Source organism: Canis aureus, chromosome 25 (assembly GCF_053574225.1).
Source record: "Canis aureus isolate CA01 chromosome 25, VMU_Caureus_v.1.0, whole genome shotgun sequence".
NCBI classification, from domain to species: Eukaryota; Metazoa; Chordata; class Mammalia; order Carnivora; family Canidae; genus Canis; species Canis aureus.
In genome coordinates this window covers 4492396-4510905 of record NC_135635.1, presented here as the reverse complement: position 1 = coordinate 4510905, position 18510 = coordinate 4492396, and the positions used below count along the sequence as shown (strand labels likewise).

The following is an 18510-nucleotide window of genomic DNA, read 5'->3' as shown; positions in this document are numbered from 1 at the left end:
TTTAATAGTCATGTCTTCTTAAATCTCTTCCAATCTCTTTGACAGTTCCTCTGTTTTGGTCTTTCATGACCATGACACTTTTTTTTTTTTTTTTAAGATTTTTAATTTATTTATTCATGCGAGACAGAGACAGAGGGGGAAAGACATGGTAGAGGGAGAAGCAGGCTCCCTCTGGGGAGCCTGATATGGGACTCAATCCCAGGACCCCAAGATCACGACCTGACCCAAAGGCAGACGCTTAACCACTGAGCCATCCAGGCACCCAACTATGACATTTTTGAAGAGTACTGGTCAGGTATTCTGTAGAATGCCCCTCAATTTGAGTTTCTTGTTTTTTCCAATAAAAAGAACCAGGGCTCTTTGAAGAAGTAGTTGAACTGGGGTGGGACAAATATACCTGATGAACTTGGGACATCTCATAACTCTTAAAAAAAAAGGTTTTTCCTTTTTAAAATATGATGTTTTCTCAGATTAGATCGAAGTTATAGAATTTTGGGAAGAATACCACAGAACTCACGTGGCTTCATCCTCAGTGTATCCTCCTATCAGAAGGCACAAGATGTTGATGTGTTATTATTGGTGATGTTAACCTTGATCATTTGCTACTATGCTTGCCTCTATAATTCATAAATGTTTTGGGGGAGATATTTTATTCCTATTCCTTCTTAAACTTTTACTCATTAATTTTAGCATTCATGGCCTATCTTGCCTTCATTAATTATTATTGCTGTGTTCCAATGGCGATTTTCTGTTGCCCTCATTCCTTTTGCATTTATTAATTGGAATTCTTCTATAAGGAAGAAATGTCCTTTTCCTCTTGTTTATTCAATCATTTATTTATATTAGGAGAGACTCAGGGATATTATTTTATTTCCTGGGTTATAGTAATTCTTGGATTATTTTATTCCCAAGCTAATTTTATTTTGTTGCTCAAATTGTTCCCAGCTTCGGTCATTTGGAGCTCTTTCAGCTTGGCTCTAGTGTCTATTCAATGTGTCACTAATTTTTTTTTTTTTTTTTTTTTTTTAGCAGTCCTGCTGTTTAGCACTATAAGATGTTCCAAACATATTTGCACGGCCTCAGCCCTGGAATCAACCACTTCATCAAGGAGTTCTGATTCCTTGATGAAGACTGGAGAAACCAAATCTAGGTACTACATGTGCTCATTGCTACTGAGATGTCACTGCTTCTAGGCTCTCTTGGAATACAGAACCAGGAATATATGTATGTGTATTAACTCATGTATATAATACACATCTATATTTTTTTTTCACATCTATATTTTTATATTTATCTTTATACCTGTGTTGGTGTAGAGATATATATAAATATATAGAGATATATATAGATATCCACACACACACACACACACACACACACATAATCTAGCATTACAAGATTCATTCTAGCATTCTTTTTATTTATTTGTAACTTTTTTTTTTTTTTTTTTTTTTTTTTTATTTATGATAGACACAGAGAGAGAGAGAGAGAGAGAGAGGCAGAGACACAGGCAGAGGGAGAAGCAGGCTCCATGCACCGGGAGCCCGACGTGGGATTCGATCCCGGGTCTCCAGGGTCGGGCCCTGGGCCAAAGGCAGGCGCCAAACCGCTGCGCCACCCAGGGATCCCCTATTTGTAACTTTTTTTCTCTGATAGGGAGAAGCCAAACTTTATAGAATTTTTTTTTAATTTTTTATTTATTTATGATAGTCACACACACAGAGAGAGAGAAGCAGAGACATAGGCAGAGGGAGAAGCAGTCTCCATGCACCGGGATCCCGACGTGGGACTCGATCCCGGGTCTCCAGGATCGCGCCCTGGGCCAAAGGCAGGCGCTAAACCGCTGCACCACCCAGGGATCCCCAAACTCTATAGAATTTTGATATGAAAAGATAATCTCCAAAATTATGCCATGACCAGTTTCTACTCCTTTGATACACCATATATTTTTTCACTCCACCTCGAATGTTATCTTTCCTCAATCTATTTACCTTTCAAGACTCCAGGAAAGACGGCATAGGGTTCTCCTCAAAAAACCCTTTCCTGAACTGCCCTAGCCCTGTTCCCAATCAGCACAGGTCACTCCCTTTATCTTACTATAATTTTATAAATTCTCCTTGTTAGAAAGATTCTTAGGATTAGGGGACAGGTCCACTTTGCCTCTTGCCCTCTTGCTTCAGAAGGAACTTTATGAATAAAATAGAAGGAACTTTATGCATATGTTTTGAATGAAATTGCATGAACGTTTAAATTTTATCCAAACACTATCAGCACAACAAAATGAATGCTTATTATTCAGTCTTAAGTCTAGTTGTTGAGAAAGTACATATCACTTTTCGGAACCTTGAATTAGTAATTTTAGCTAATGAAACTTTGAGATATACTCAAGAGGGCAGCCCCGGTGGCTTGGTGGTTTAGCGCCACCTTTGGCCCAGGGCCTGATCCCGGAGACCCGGGATCGAGTCCCACGTTGGGCTCCCTGCATGGAGCCTACTTCTCCCTCTACCTTTGTCTCTGCCCCTCTCTCTCTCTCTCTCTGTGTGTGTGTGTGTCTCATGAATAAATAAATAAATAATCTTTAAAAAAAAAAGATATACTCAAGAGAAAAAAAAAAGGAACCAGTAAATATAAATACTGTACATAATAGGCTCACTACTCTATTATCCAGCAACACTGTGACACAGAAGTTTGTAGGCAAGTCTAATGAGTCTGTTAGAATTATCACTGCTAGTGTTCTTGGAAGAGTTTTAGACAGGTCTCTGTAGAAATCTGTATCCTAGACAATAAGAAAATTGTAACAATGATCAAATTCCTAGGGGTCAACAAGGATGTAGATGTTTGCATCAAGACAAAAATCACTTCAATAACATCTTGTCTCTTTTTAAAAATCTCCTTTTAAGGATATTTTGCTCTTAAAAAAAACCACTATGATGCAGAGCCAAAGTAATGAAAAGTTGGTTGTGTAATCCTGAGAAGCAATTTTACTTCTGGAAACTGCTCACCAAAGAATTAGAGCCACTTTCACTGGGCGCTTACAAAATTCACCCTTAGTGATTCACACTTTACCACTCCAGAAAAAAAAGAAAAGGAAGCACACTTAGTATCATCTTTCCCTCCCTTCACCTATGTCTGGGGAAAAATAACTGTTATGACTATCTATCTGAGTTACCAACCTTTCCCTTCTGTCTTCTCAAAACTTTCATTTCACCTCTGCCTCTATCCTTGCCCTCCCTACCTAAAAACACGCTCATATTTTTTTCTTAGAGGGGAGGAGGGGCAGAGAGATAGGGGGAGAGAGAAAATCTTAAGCAGGCTCTACGCCCAGCATGTGAGCCTGACCAGGCAGGGCCCGATCTCAACCCTGAGATCTTGCCCTAAGCCATACCAAAAATTAGATGCTTAACCTACTGAGCCACCCAAGGTGCCCCCAAGCTCACATTTCTGATGTGTTTGTGTACACATATCTGAAATTTGTATATATAGATTAATAATGTTTTTTTCTCTTAAGCCTTTTCCCCTCAATCTATCACTTCAATCTTGATCCAACTTCACAGTCAAACCTTAGTCTCTAGGTGCTCACTGTTTCCATTTTCTCACCTTCCATTCATCCCTCTGACCACTTGGGTCTGTCTTCTACTTCTACCATCATACCGATGTTACTCTCCTAAAGGTCTCTTGCTATCAAATCCAAGGACCATGTCTTATTTGTTATCATTCTCTGTTGCTGTTTGTTGATTAGTCTCTCATTTCTGACATTGTATTTTCCTTTTTTTCTTAACTAGAACTCTCCTGATTCCTATCTTTCAAATCATTTTCAATTTTTGGACTGAATCCCTTCACTCTCCCTCTGCTCACCTCTGTTCCTAGGCATTACTGAAAGGTCAGTTTCTCTCCTCTCTTTGGGTAAGCTCAGCCACTCTCACTCAACTCATCAAAGATCACTTAACACCAGACAATTTCCAAAGATATATCTTAAGCTGTAAGCTTAACTTCCAGCCCCAGAATTTCTACTGCATGCTGAATAGCTTCATATGTTCCATAAATAAACAACATAACACAGTGCAAATCATGTGTGTCATTCTCTCTTATCTTTACTCCTTGAATTAAGTTTAACCACAAAAAATTTTTCTCCCATGATGAACTGGCATATACATTTTTGCTTTTACTAAATAAAATAATACAACATGAAGTATAGTATGATCTAACAAAATGTGCACAAGTTCTAAAGGTAAAAAGAGGACTTACAGGCTCTAGCTCTCCCTCTAATTGTGGTGACTACTGGCAATTTTGTCACCTCTCTGAGGAGTATACCATCACCTACCTGAGTTTGTCAAGTGTTCTTCATAAAATGTCTAACACAGTGACATATAGAAGGGAGAAAAAAAGAGGCTAAGAATATAGGCAATCGAGTAGAATCTAGCTGTCGAATCTCACACCATATACTAGCTGTTATAATCTGCCTCAGTTTCCTCAAATTGGGGATAAAAGAACCTATTTCATAGCTTTGTTTTGATCATTAAAACAAGTTCCTAGGGCAGCCCCGATGGCCCAGTGGTTTGGCACCGCCTTCCACCCAGGGTATGATCCTGGGGACCCGGGATCGAGTCCCACATCGGGCTCCCTGCATGGGGCCTGCTTCTCCCTCTGCCTGTGTCTCTGCCCCTCTCTCTGTCTATCATAAATAAATAAAATCTTTAAAAATAAATAAATAAAACAAGCTCCTAAATATCATGTATGAATGACACTACCAAGCACCTAATAAATGCTCAAAATGTTTATTATTATTTAATCAGCATTATTTTACAGGCACCCTTTCACATGTAGACTTAAACTTTTTCTCATATCTTTAGGCAGGCTCAATTTCTCTCTCTTAATCCCTTGTCTTTCTTCATACATATTCCTCACTCTGTTTGAAAATGTTTTGAAAAAAAAAAAAAAGAAAATGTTTTGGATCCTCCCTGGGCTTATGCTACCTCCCAGCTAAAACGACACACGGGGGGGTGGGGGGGGTTACTCAAGTATTTGTAAAATAAAGGGAGGAATACCAGTCATTTGAAATGATTTCCTGGATTTCAACTATTTTTATAGACTAGTGCTTTGGGGGGGGGGGATGAAACAGTGGGCTATTTATTCCAAGACAAATATTTCCAAATTATAGGAAACCAGTGGATACAGCATCAAAAAATGGTTTCTAGCACCAAACTCAGGTAGAATAATACTGAATCCTATCAATACAGGTTGTTTTAGTCAACTGCTTTTGTCATAATTCAGGTGTTTTCTTAGAAATGTTATTCCTTACAAATAACCATTTGGCTTTTAAAACCCTTAATTTAGTAGGTCACAACCTTGAGTAAAACAAGAATCACCTAGGAAACTTTTTTTTTTCAAGTTTGATATGAATTTTATTCCATTTTATGTATAACTTTAAGAACATAAAGGTTTAAAAAAAAAAAAAAGAACATAAAGGTTTATTTCCACAGGCCTCAGGAAATAGAAGTCACAGGACAATGTCTCTTCCCACCAACAAAGTTGCGTATTTTGGTAAGTGTCCTAGAGAGAAAAACTGTAATTTACATTTGTAATGCTGTGCAAGATTCTTACATTTGACTTAAAAGCAGGCTGCAGTGGAAATTTTAGTCCTCTGCTCTGGTGCCTGGACAGAAACCAAAAGCAGTTGAGCATGACAGGGCAAAGGAGGCAGTGAAGGTGGAAGACAGGCACCAGCATGGAAGGAGAAAGGAATTCCAGATTCCTTGGAATGGTGTGTTTCTTTTTTCCGTCCCTTGTTTAAGGCATCTCTGTAGGAAGGTGCTGGGCAGGGATCTCAGAGAAAGGAAGGGTCAAGACTCCTTTAACTGGCCTGGGTGCCAGGCACTGCCACAGCAGCTGGTAGAGGAGAATCTCCTTTCTCAGATTCAGGCAGACCCAGGATGGAATGCAGAATAAAAGGAATGCTTATAGGAAACAATTTTTCTTGGAAACCTATATGGCCAAACCTTAGCCTTTGGTCCAGTGGCAACCCCTGCCTCACTTGTCAACAGTGAAAAATTAGTTTGGCTAGAACCACCAGCTAGAATCACACCAGCTTCTGCTACCTTCATGCTCACTGTTAGAAAAAGATGAACTTGTATGAACATTCTGATCTGCTAACTCCTGGGGACTGCTTTATTCTTTCCCCAAAGACTGTTTGTTGATCAAATAACCCCCAAAAGCTGAATGCTAAAACACACCGTTGTGGTGTGTGATTTCTTAAGAATGGACTGGTGGGCAAGGCCCCTGGGTGGCTCAGTCGGTTAAGCGTCTGCCTTTGTCTAAGGTCATGATCCCAGGGTCCTGGGATGGAGCGCCGTGCCCTGCATTGGGTTCCCTGCTCAATAGGGAGCCTGCTTCTCCTTCTCCTGCCTTCTCAGGCTCTATCTCTGTCTCTCAGATTTAAAAAAAAAAAAAAAAAAAAAAAAACACTTAAAAGAATGGACTAGCAGTGTGGTTGAGCTGATAGGGAAAAGCCCTACCTCCCTGCCAAAGATCAGCTAATCTGCTCTACTGCCCCCAAATCTCAGCCTGAGGTACATTTCATTGAGAGCAGAAAGCAGAGAAGCAGTTTAAGAGCAGAAAGGGGGATCCCTGGGTGGCGCAGCAGTTTGGCGCCTGCCTTTGGCCTAGGGCACGATCCTGGAGTCTCAGGATCGAATCCCACGTCGGGCTCCCGGTGCATGGAGCCTGCTTCTCCCTCTGCCTGTGTCTCTGCCTCTCTCTCTCTCTCTCTGTGTGACTATCATTCATAAATAAATAAATAAATAAATAAATAGATTTTTTTTAAAAAAGCAGAAAGGTAGAGGAAAACTAAAAAAGAACCATCTTGATAGATTTATCCCATGGTATGAAGGAGTGGGCAAAGAACCCAGTGGCACTTTGCTCATCCAGCAAGCAATTTCTGTCACTGTGGGAACCAACTTCTGCCCATTCCATAGGGTCTTGAACAACTCAGGGACTAGGAATTCATTAAACTCACCACCTCTGTAGGAACAAGGACCTTTATCAGTGAGGACCTTCATCTCACATTTGGTGCTGGGTGTCACGCAACCCAGGAGTACTTGCTCAGGTAAACATGGCAGCCCGACTTTGTTGATGGAAATGGCTGACACTTTACCTATTATCTGAATTTTGACATCCCTACTATTGATTATCTCCATAATGCCCACCACTTCATTGAACACTGGACCAAGTTTCTTCTTTTTTTTTTTTTTTTTTAAAGATTTTATTTGAGAGAGCAAGAGTGAGTGAGAAAGAGCACAAGTGGAGGGGAGGAGCAGAGGGAGAGGGACAAGAAGACTCTGCTGAGCAGGGAGCCTGATGTGGGGCTCAATTCCAGAGATCATGACTTGAGTCAAAGGCAGATGCCTAAATGACTGAGCTACCCAGGCACCCCCGAGACCAAGCTTCTGATAGTTATCTACTGTAATGGAGTTCATTTGCTCTTGATTTGCAATGTCACGTGACACACTTGTATATGTAAGTCACCTGTTTCAGCTCTGTGTCATCAATTACCAAGTTAGAAACATTGTCTTGATTTTCTGCTCTCCAGGGAAGTTTGTTTTATTGTTTTTTTTTTTAATTTTTTTATTTATTTATGATAGTCACACACAGAGAGAGAGAGAGAGGGGGGGGGGGGGCAGAGACACAGGCAGAGGGAGAAGCAGGCTCCATGCAGGGAGCCCGATGTGGGACTCGATCCGGGGTCTCCAGGATCACGCCCCGGGCTGCAGGCGGCGCTAAACCGCTGCACCACTGGGGCTGCCCTAAATAAAATCTTTAAAAACAAAAACAAAAACCTTGCCTGCCCAGAAGGCACAAAATTACTCTGTAATTGACTTGTGATAATAAAATTGTTTGTATTCCTTTTTTCTTGAGTTTGATTTGTTGCTGAATTTAAAATGCTGAAGTATACAAAGAAAAGTATACAAAATTTTTAAAATGGTATCTGAACAGAAATTCCAATTTATTTTTACCTACTGCATATGAGAGCAACTGAAATTGAGATGTCAAAAGTTAAAGAAGGAAGCCAACAGACTTGGGCTCTAATCTTTAATCTGCAACTAATTAGCAGTATCATCTGCTAGGAAGTCATTTCTTGTGTAAAATGAATGGGTTAAAATTACCTAGTATTTTTTCTAACTGCAGGTCACAGTTAGTGAATTATGAAGTCAATGTTAACACATCAGAACCAAGATGTTTGTTTGTACTAAATAAAAAGAATAGAATGAAACCCATAATGTCAGGCTGCATCACACAAAGTGTAAGTATTCTCTTATAAAGCTTTTGTTTCAGTTATTTGTGTGTGTATAAACTGAGTAAGAATGTAAAATATTTCTTACTGTGGGATGTGGTTAAAAAGATTACAGTTTGACAAGTGTTGGCAAAGATGTAGAGAAATTGAAATTCTCATATACACTGCTGATGAGAATGTAAAATAATGCAGTTGCTTTGGAAAACAGCTGACAGCTCCTCGGAGGGTTAAACACATCATTATCACATGATCCAGCAATTCTACTCCTAGGAGGGCACACACACACACACAGAGAAATGAAAAAAGAACACATGGCCACACAAAAACTTGTACAAGATTGTGTATAATAACTATTATTCACAATAGCCCCAAACTGGAAACATTGCAAATGTTCATCAACTGATAAGCAGATAAAATGTGGTCTATCCATATAAGGTATAATATTTAGCCATGAAAAGAAATGAAGTACTGATATATGCTACAGCATGAATGAACCTTGAAAAAATTATGCCAAGTAGAAGAAACCAGTCACAAGGATCATATGTGATTCCATTTATATGAAATGTCTAGAAATGACATACCTATAGAAACAGAAAGTGGTCACTTAGCCCTCGCAGTGGGGTTTGAAGACGATCGGACTGCTAAAGGGTATGGGGTTTTTCTGGGAGGTAAGGAAAGCATCATAAAATTGATTGGGGGTGATGGCTGCACAACTCTGTGAATATACCAAAAACCACTGAACTGCACACTTTAAATAGGTAAATTGTAGGGATGCCTGGGTGGCTCAGTGGTCCAGCATCTGCCTTGGGTTCAGGATGTGATCCCAGAGTACTGGGATTGAGTTCCACATCGGGGTCCCCAAAGGGAGCCCTGCTTCTCCCTCTGCCTCTGTCTCTGCCTGTGTGTCTCTCAACAATAAATAAAATATTAAAAAAAATTTTAATTTCACAATTATTAGAAAAATTACCTATCTCCTTTTTTTTTTTTTTTTAAGATTTATTTATTTATTGATGAGAGACACACAGAGGCAGAGGGAGAAGCAGGCTCCTCACGGGGAGCTGGATGCGGGACTCAATCTCGTATCCTGGGATCACGTTCTGAGCCAAAGGCTGAGGCTCAAGGGCTGAGCCACCCAGGCATCCCTACCTATCTCATCTTAAATGTTTCTTTTGGACACATTAGCAATTACTTTTTGTAGCTTTTTTCCAAAAGTCAAATTAAACATGAATCACTTTTTTAGTATAAATGTAACTAAATTGCAAGAAGGAAAAGTCTTCATAAGGTTTTCATAAGGTTGAAAACTCTTCATAAGGGCCTTCATAAGGTTCTTGGGCAATTTAAAAATTTTCAATCTTTGATTAAATCAGTGATTTTCAAAGTTTCAGCAGCCAAGGTGGAATTACCCGGCATCCTTCCTATCTCCCCACACCACCCTCCTTTTACCTTCTTCCTTTTGGGGAACCTCTTCTCAGTTCTCAACAAGCGCTCCCAATTGGGGCTGCCAATTTGTTCACTGCCTAGCTTCCTTGTCTGTGACTGAGCAAGTGATAGGGCTGCTTATCATAAACAATGATGTGCAAACATACAATGTAAGCAAAAGAAGTCTCTGCCCACTCTTGTATACCCCTTCCCTCAAGACGATTTGACTTGCCAGAGGTAACCTGTCATACTTTGTAGTATAAATTTTCTGATATCATCTATACGTGATAATTATAGCACACAGCACAATAGGTCAGTCACTGTCCCAAGCATTCTACAATATATTATTTTATCCTCATAATAACTCTTGAGATACTATACTGATGACTATTTTACAAATCAGGAAACTGAGGCATGGAGATACTAATGCCAACTTATAAACACCTACATTTTTAAAAAATTACAATGATTTTATGTTAATGTACTATTCAGCAATTATTTATTTCCTCTTGGACATCTTACCACACACAAGAGGAGGACATACAGGGAAGGACACAAAGATGCAGGAGGACATTTAGATCTACCTCAGCCTTTCAGTAGCAGATACAATTTCACTCCCCAACAGTCTATAACTTATTTAACCTGGCCCCTGTCAATGAATATATAGGTTGCTGTAGGTTCTTCATAATTAATAACAAGACTAAAATGAACATGTTTCTACCATTGCCTATTTGGAGGTGTGTATCTGTGGTATAAATTTCTGGAAGCAGCATTTCTAGTTTAAGAGGACTATGCATTAAAAATTTTAATACACATTCTCAAATTTTCCTCCAAAGAAGTTACATCAATTTATACATATATTTTGCATCAATTTATATTTGAACCACTAGCTATATGAGAAAGACTATTTTCCACATCCTTATGAATACTGAGCATGATTAATCCTCTGGATTTTTTCCAACCTGCTAGATGTGTGAAAAAATGGTACATTATTGTTTTAGTTTTCATTCCTTTAATCATGGGGAAGGTTGAACATATTTTCAAATGTGTGCAGGGGGGCCCTCAACACACTTATTTTCTGAAACTACATTTACTTTTTTTAAACATTGTTTATAAATTGTTTATTAGCTCTACAACTTAATTACATTTTAAAGTTGCAGAAGGACTTTCTTAATACCACGTGTAACTCCTTGTACAATTCAAATTGCCTCTCACAGCAGCTGTCCTTTCCTGGTGTCTGATTCCTATCCAGATCTCATTAATATTCTTTCCAAACAGAAATGTTGCTTGACTATACAGATGAGATCGTTTTCATAGAGTTCCCTTCTGTAGGGCACCCACCCCTTGACTGCTCATTAATATTCCCACCAGAGCACAATCCTGTGAGAAGCCTGACACTGAGAATCCAAGCATTAAGATCACTTCAGCTGCTACCTTCAACTAGCCAATCTAATGCTTCTCAGTTGTGCCAGGGGGTGGAGAGGAGGGAGGTGAGGGAGGGATTGGAGAGGGTGCTTTGAATATCTGGATCATTGGAATCTGAATTTCTCATGTGGGATCCAAACACTTTTAATTTTTCTTTTCCTTCTTTTTTTTTTTTTTTAAGATTTTATTTATTTATGAGAGACACAGAGAGATGGGCAGAGACATAGGCAGAGGAAGAAGCAGGCTCCCTGAGGGGAGCCTGATGTGGGACTGGATCCCAGAACCCCAGGATTACAACCCTGAGCCAAAGGCAGACACTCAACCACTGAACCACCCAGGTGCCCCCACTTCTAATTTTTCTTAAAAGAGTCCCCTACGATTCCAATGTAAAAACAGCTTTGGGAGTTTAAATTTGGCTTGATCCCAGAGTTATTAGGTCCCATCAGGGAGGCAGACACTGGCCCTAATCACCCACCATCCAGATGGACTGTATCAGAATCAGGTAAAGAATTTGGGCCACCTTAGCATAAGCCTGGGGATCGGTTATTGGGCACTGGTCATACGCACGGTGATTCATTCCATTTGATTTTACTCCCTTAGTACTTACGATACCATGAAACAAATATTATTCTCATCTTACAGGGAAAGAAACTGAAGTTCAGAAAGGTTAAATAACTTGCTCAAGATCACACAACTAGTTAGTCTGACAGATGGTATCTGGGGGTGGTCTGGGCCAGTCTTATCCTAAGTATCTTGAAATTAGAAGGGTTAATTCAAATGTCCCAGCCTGTTCTACATCTAAGCCCACTCTGCCCCTTTCAGCTCAAATTGACATCTTGAGTCTACCACTAACTTATTGGGTAACACTCAGAAAATTACTCTAAGTCTTAGCACATCATCTCTAAAATGTTCCTTTAGCTCAGTGCTAAAATAAATACTTTATAAAGTGATAGTGGTGGTGGTAATAAAAACAGTGAACATTTACTGAACACTTACCATGTGATAGATACTGTGTTGTTTTGCACATAGAAGTTTCTTTCTTTTTTTTTTTTTTAAAAGATTTTTTTTTTTAAGATTTTATTTATTTATTCATGAGAGACACACAGAGAGAGGCAGAGACACAGGCAGAGGGAGAAGCAGGCTCCATGCAGGGAGCCCGATGTGGGACTCGATCCCAGGACTCCGGGGTCCCGCCCTGGGCCGAAAGCAGATGCTCAGCCGCTGAGCCACCCAGGTGTCCCCACATAGAAGTTTCTTAATCCTCACAGTAACACACTTAGAATATTACTGTCCTGCTTTACAGATGAAGAAACTGAGGCCCAGAAAGGTCAAATGAATGTTAACATTCATTTTTTTTTAGGAGACTGAGATGAAAATAAAATGACCTCTAGCACAGAGAATAAACCATGCTAATGTACCCTGTATTTCAGGGTCAACTTATTTTTGTTAAATCAGTAATAAGAAAAGAAAATCTCTAATGTCATCTCTGAGAAACTGGCAGTAACTACCAGGAACACCAGATCTGTGTAAAACCCTGACACCATTTCTCTGCACCCAAAAGTCTAAATCTTTCTCAAATCTCTCTCACTGCATAAGGGCCAAATTTTAGGTGTTCTCAATACCTCTGTAAAGACTCTAAATAGAAAATGAAAAATCAACATGCAACATGGCTTCTATTACTTTATTCATCAATTTTAATATCTTATCTTCTTGTACTTTGGAAACCCAAATTAGCTTTTTACATAACTGTGGTAACCTTCACATATCTTGTTTAGATAGGTAAAAGAGTAACGTGCAATTACAGCCATTGGGGGCCCCTGGGTGGCTCAGTCGGTTACATGCCTTCAGCACAGGTCATGATCCCGGGGTCCCGGAATCAAGCCCTGCATGGGACTCCCTGCTCAGCAGGGGGCCTGCTTCTCCCTCTGCCCCTGCCTTTGTTCCTGCTCTCTCTCTCTCTCTCTTGCTTTCTCTCAAATAAATAGTCTTAAAAAAAAATAAAAACAATTTTGGGTCTAAAATTTTTAGGTCACAAAGAATCACCTAAGTATCTTCCTAATCTCTGTTTTCTTCTCCTTTAAATTAAAAATTACCCAATCTACTGCAAGTTTGATTCTACCTCTCTCTCAAATTTAATTTGTTATTTATTTGCTTGGTTCTTCTTCCTCCTCCCCCTGCCCAGTTGATAATTAACTTACTGTAAGGGCAAACATAATCTAGTGGATTGAGGGTTTTTTTTTCAGTATTTTTCATACATAATAAAAATCTCTATCAATAGGTTAAAAAAAAAGGATAATTATGTCAGTAATTTCTAATTTAAAGTGAAAAGTGGAGAAAGGCATAGTTAATCAGAAAAAGAATGTGGAAATTTAGTCAACTAAGACCATTACAGCAAGCATAGATTTACTCTGAATAGCCTGTTTCTCCTTCAGCCTTTGTACCATTACGTGCTTTAACATCAGATGCATCAAATATCAGTGCCTGGGGGGATCCCTGGGTGGCTCAGTGGTTTAGCGCCTGCCTTTGGCCCAGGGCACTATCCTGGAGTCCTGGGATCGAGTCCCACGTCAGGCTCCCGGCATGGAGCCTGCTTCTCCCTCCTTCTGTGTCTCTGCCTCTCTCTCTCTCTCTCTCTCTATCATGAATAAATAAATAAATCTTTAAAAAAAATATCAGTGCCTGGTAGGGTACAGAGGCTCAATCAATATTTCATATAAATAAAAAACAGCATTATGCTAGTTTTCAGTTGTCACACATCTCAACAAAGGCCCAACCACATAACTGAACGTCTAGAAACCACATGCTCACAGATCTTGTCAATTAGGTGCTTAATTAAGACAAAGTAGCTAAATTAAGTCTGCTTTACAATGTCAAAGCAGAAGAAATATGTATGCTTATTTTAAGAAGGCGGCTTCCCTTAAGGATACAACCTCCTTATACCAGTCCTTTGTCCTTAATAATTAATCGAGTTTTCTCCAAATACAGGGCTTCTTAGTTTCACGCTTGGCCATTTCCAGGAAGGGCCTGGCTTCCATTCTTCTTATCTGAAATTTTAGATGATGTGGTTTTTTTTTTTTTTTTTTTTTTTTTCAGGACTTGCTCAATCTGAAAAGCCAGTTCAGATCAATTTAACCAAATCCCTTCAAGCAAGAGAATTAAAACAGGTTTACTGAAAAGTGACTCTTCTCTAGGCAAGTTCTCTAATCTCTCCTTTCTGTACAAATCTGAGAAGCTAACCCAGAACAATGCTTTAATCGAGGACAAACATAGCTGAAGCTGGTCAAACAGACTTATAAACCACAGAGCCATAGAAGTGATAAAATTTTGCTACTTATCCCAATCAATGCTATGCATCTTATTTCTTAGGGAATTGTCACAAACAATGTTAATGTTTTAACCACATTTTAATGTTTACCTCCTAAAAATTACCTCAAATTATGGTGCTGTTCTAAAAAGTTATTGAGAGGCATTTATTGAGTAGTGGTCTTTTAGTTGGCATGGGAAAGTCCATCAATTTTGGGGGGGTCTTAGTTTCTTCATCTCAAAAACATATTCACAAGGGATAGTCTTAAGGATTACCAGTTTTTTTGTTGTTTTATTTTTTTAGAGAGAGAGAGAGAATCTTAAGCAGACTCCATGCTCCTCCAAGGATCCCGATGATGCAGGGGATGATTTTACAACCAATCATGACCCGAGCCAATATCAAAAGTTGGACTCTTAACTGACTGAGCCACCCAGGCACCCAGAGATGGTTGTGAGGATTAAATGAGAGAATAAAAGTAAAGTACTCTGAAAACTGTAAGTTGCTATAAAAACTATTTTAAGTAAGATTTCAGCCAATTTCAAGAAAAAAAAATGGAATTAAAGAGTAAGTCTACCCACTGAAAGGAAATTGCTAATTAGAACTGATGATTTCGACTGATTCAACCAGATGTTAACAAGAAGCCCCTTGTTTGAAGCTGTTGCTAAAAATCTTTCAAGTCAATAGGCATATAGTAAATACAATGAAGATAGTTTCATCTTTCCTTGAGGATCCTAGGTAGCTTTCTTATTTTTCTTCTAGAGAAGAAAAGCAGAAGAAAACTTTCAGTACCTGGATTCTAGTTGGCTGGATCTAGTTGTATGTTGTCTAGTCAGTTGGATTCCAGTTTTGCTTGCTATTAAAAATGTAATGAGGAGAACCTAGGTGGTTCAGTAGTTGAGTGTCTGCCTTCACTCAGGATGTGATCCCAGGGTCTTGGGATCCAGTCCTGCATCAGGCTCCCCACAGGAGCCTGCTTCTTCCTCTGCCTAAGTCTCTGGCTCTCTCTGTCCCTCATGAATAAGTAAATAAAATCTTAAAAAAAAAAAAAAAAAAGTAATGAGAGCTAAAAGACTGGTATGGGCAGGAGTAACAATCCTGGAAATAGATGCTGACAGTAGTATTAAAATAGTGCCCTGGATCCTGGGAACACCTTGGAAAACCTGCACTCAGAGGGAACTGAATCCTGGCGATCACAGCCTCCATTTGTCCTGCTCCCTTCCAAAATCTTCAGAGGTAGCAACCTCTTCTGAACCCTGATAAAACTGTATCAGCTGTTGTCCATTAAACAACAGCAAAACTTTGAACTGCAAACCAAACCAAGACTAGTTAAAATGAGAAGTCTATCCTCAAGGCTTATTCATGCATAAAACAAGTACTTATTAAGGACTTACATGTGTCAAGCAGTGCTCTATTTGCTAAAGGTATAAATGTTAAAAGTGACAAAGTCTCTGCTCTCATGAAGCTTCCATTCTATTGGGCAAACAGGACAATTAAATACTGTGATTAGTGCAGTGAAGGAAATACAGAGTAACTGGAATGGTGGTAGATGCTTTAGATAGTGGTCTGGGGAAGGCCTCTTTGGGTAAATGACATTTGAGCTGAAACCTGAATGATGGGGAGGAGATAGGCAGCCAGCCAGTGGAGAGAAGAGACGTGGGAGTTTTCAAGATGGAAGAAATAGCAAATACAAAGGCCCTGAGGCAGGAATAATATGGCTAGGGAGTGAATGAAAAGTATGAGATGATGACAAAGCTGAGTGGCAGCCAAATTAAATAAGCAGTGGTCAAAGATCTTAATTTTATTCTAAGTGTAAGGCAAAGCCAAACATTTTTATGTAACAGTGCTTGCAAAATGAGATATATTTCACATACTCTATGAAAATTGTTTATGTATAATGGCTATGAATGAAAAGGAAAGGCAGAGTTTTCACACTTAATCTTTTAAGGAAGGAATATTCATAAATAGTAACAGTACTGAGGTAAAAAAAAATTAAAACGAAATGCCAAGTGATGACTGAGGAGGGAGCCACTGATTAAAACAGAAGAAATTTTAAAAGGCTTTATTTTTTTAAAGGAGCATTTTATTTGAGCTCTTAAGGAAAAGGATTTAAGCAGGACTGGGAGGAGGGAGAGGAGCCTGAGGCTGTGGGAACTGCATGAGCAAAGGCACAGAGGCAGGAAGGCACAGGGTGGGTCCAGGAAGCCATGAATCACTGCATGGCTACAATGCCAGGTGGGTGGGTAGTGATGTGGGAGATAAGCCTGGAAAAATAGGCTGTCAGGGTGTGGGAGAAGGGGTCTTGAGTGGCATTTAGAGAAATTTAGATTTAATTTATTTGGGGCTTTGTTTCCCCTTAAGTGTGTAAATGAATCTCCTGGGGTACTTGTTAAAACTGCAGATTCCCAGGCCCCATTCCCCCCAAATAAATATACAAATCAATATATTGATTTGTAAGTCCAAGTGGGACCTGGAAACCTACCTTTTTAACCAACACCCAGGTGATTCTAAAGCAGGTAATAATCAAGGAAACCAGATTTTGAAAACCAGCGTTGTACTTTTTTTTTTTCTAATGACAACTCTGAACTAAAAGGGAAAAACTGAAGCCAATTCTAAGGACTGTAGCAAAAAAAAAGGGAGGGGGTGTTATGAATTAGAACAATGACAAAGAGCCATTATCACTGTTGGGTAGAATCAACCAAACATGGTGATTGATTAAATATGAGAAAAGAGGACTGAGGCGTTCAAGACAACTTCAAGCTTTCTCCTTACAGAAATGAGGTGGACACAAGTGCCTGGTACATAGAGAATATCCACATGATCTGCCAGGTAGTTGGAAATATGGATCTGGAACTCAAGAAGCTATGCAAACGCACTAAACATACTTCTTTAGTACTCTTAAGTAAATTCAAGACAAATTAAAGAATTATAAAAAGTAAAAATAAAAATCAGAAGGCAATCAAAGTGAATACTTAACCCATCTTCAGATGACAAAAGACTTCTCAATGTAAAAGCAACAAAAAGCCCAAAGAAAAAGATCTATAGATAAGTAATAATATATCATACATAAAATGTAAAGGCAAATAACATTTGACCATAGGGCAAAGAATTAATATTCTTAAAATAAAGAGCTTATACAAATGACAGAGGAACAAACCAACTAAGAATAGTTTCTGTATGGAATAGTGGAAGTTGTTAAGTAACTTAGCTTGGCAACGTAAAATCTCTTGTCATAAAATGAGATTTGCTTTACATCCATTAGAGATGATGGGGCTTTGTGGCATAGATCAGCAGGGCTTTTCTGACTTACGTAACTAGGTTGCCAAGTGTCAATCTATGGGAGTGCTTCAAAAATGCCAGTCTTTGCAACTTCTATTGTAATGAGAGCACAAACACATTAAAGTGCCTCTAGGTTCCATTAGCCTTGCTACCAGTATGAAAAATTGCCTTTACTGCATCTAGCCTTTTTTCTTGGGCTCGATATATCTAAACTGGGTAAAGGGTAAAGGATGGGACAAAAAATAATTTCAGTGTCTTGAGAGATCTGTCTTGCAAGGCATCCTTTTAGTACAGAGGCTGTCCGGACTTTGGGATCAATAACCCAACCCTCCCACTTTACAGAAAAAGTGGCTCAGTGAATGACTTGCCCAAGATATCACCTAAGTGGTTGGTTCCCAAGTTGAGAATCCTGACTTTCAGGTCATCAGCTTTTCCATTTTTCCAGTGCTGCTCGAACAGTCACAAGCTCTGGCTTCTTACACCAACAGGCATTTAAAATGCCACAATTTCAACTTCTATACACTTTCCACTTCATACTCCACTTATTCGATTTGGCCTAATAAAATATCTGTACTCCCTCCCCCAAAGTCCCAAATAAAAGAAAGAACTCCAGACAGAAAACAACATAATTAAAATGTTAGACTCAAATAGAAATGGGAATGGATCAACCAAAAGACAATGCACAGAAGAAACTGAAATGGAAATGAATATATGAAAAATGTTCACTCTTATTAGTAATAAAATACAAGTTAAATAACTTTTGCTTAACAAGTCAATAAAGATAAAAAAATAAAATCCA

The 18510-nt window shown here is 39.1% G+C and overlaps 1 protein-coding gene and 1 long non-coding RNA gene across 5 annotated transcripts in view; one reads left to right on the top strand and one right to left on the bottom strand.

Moving 5' to 3' along the window:
* Positions 1 to 18510, bottom strand: part of LIMA1 (LIM domain and actin binding 1) — an 88633-nt gene that overhangs the window by 64413 nt on the left and 5710 nt on the right. The gene's annotated exons all lie outside the window — the stretch shown is intronic.
* On the top strand, positions 1029 to 8293 carry LOC144297563 (uncharacterized). The gene is made up of 3 exons (XR_013364550.1): positions 1029 to 1150; positions 5481 to 5541; positions 8182 to 8293. It is a non-coding gene; the product is annotated as an uncharacterized LOC144297563 (long non-coding RNA).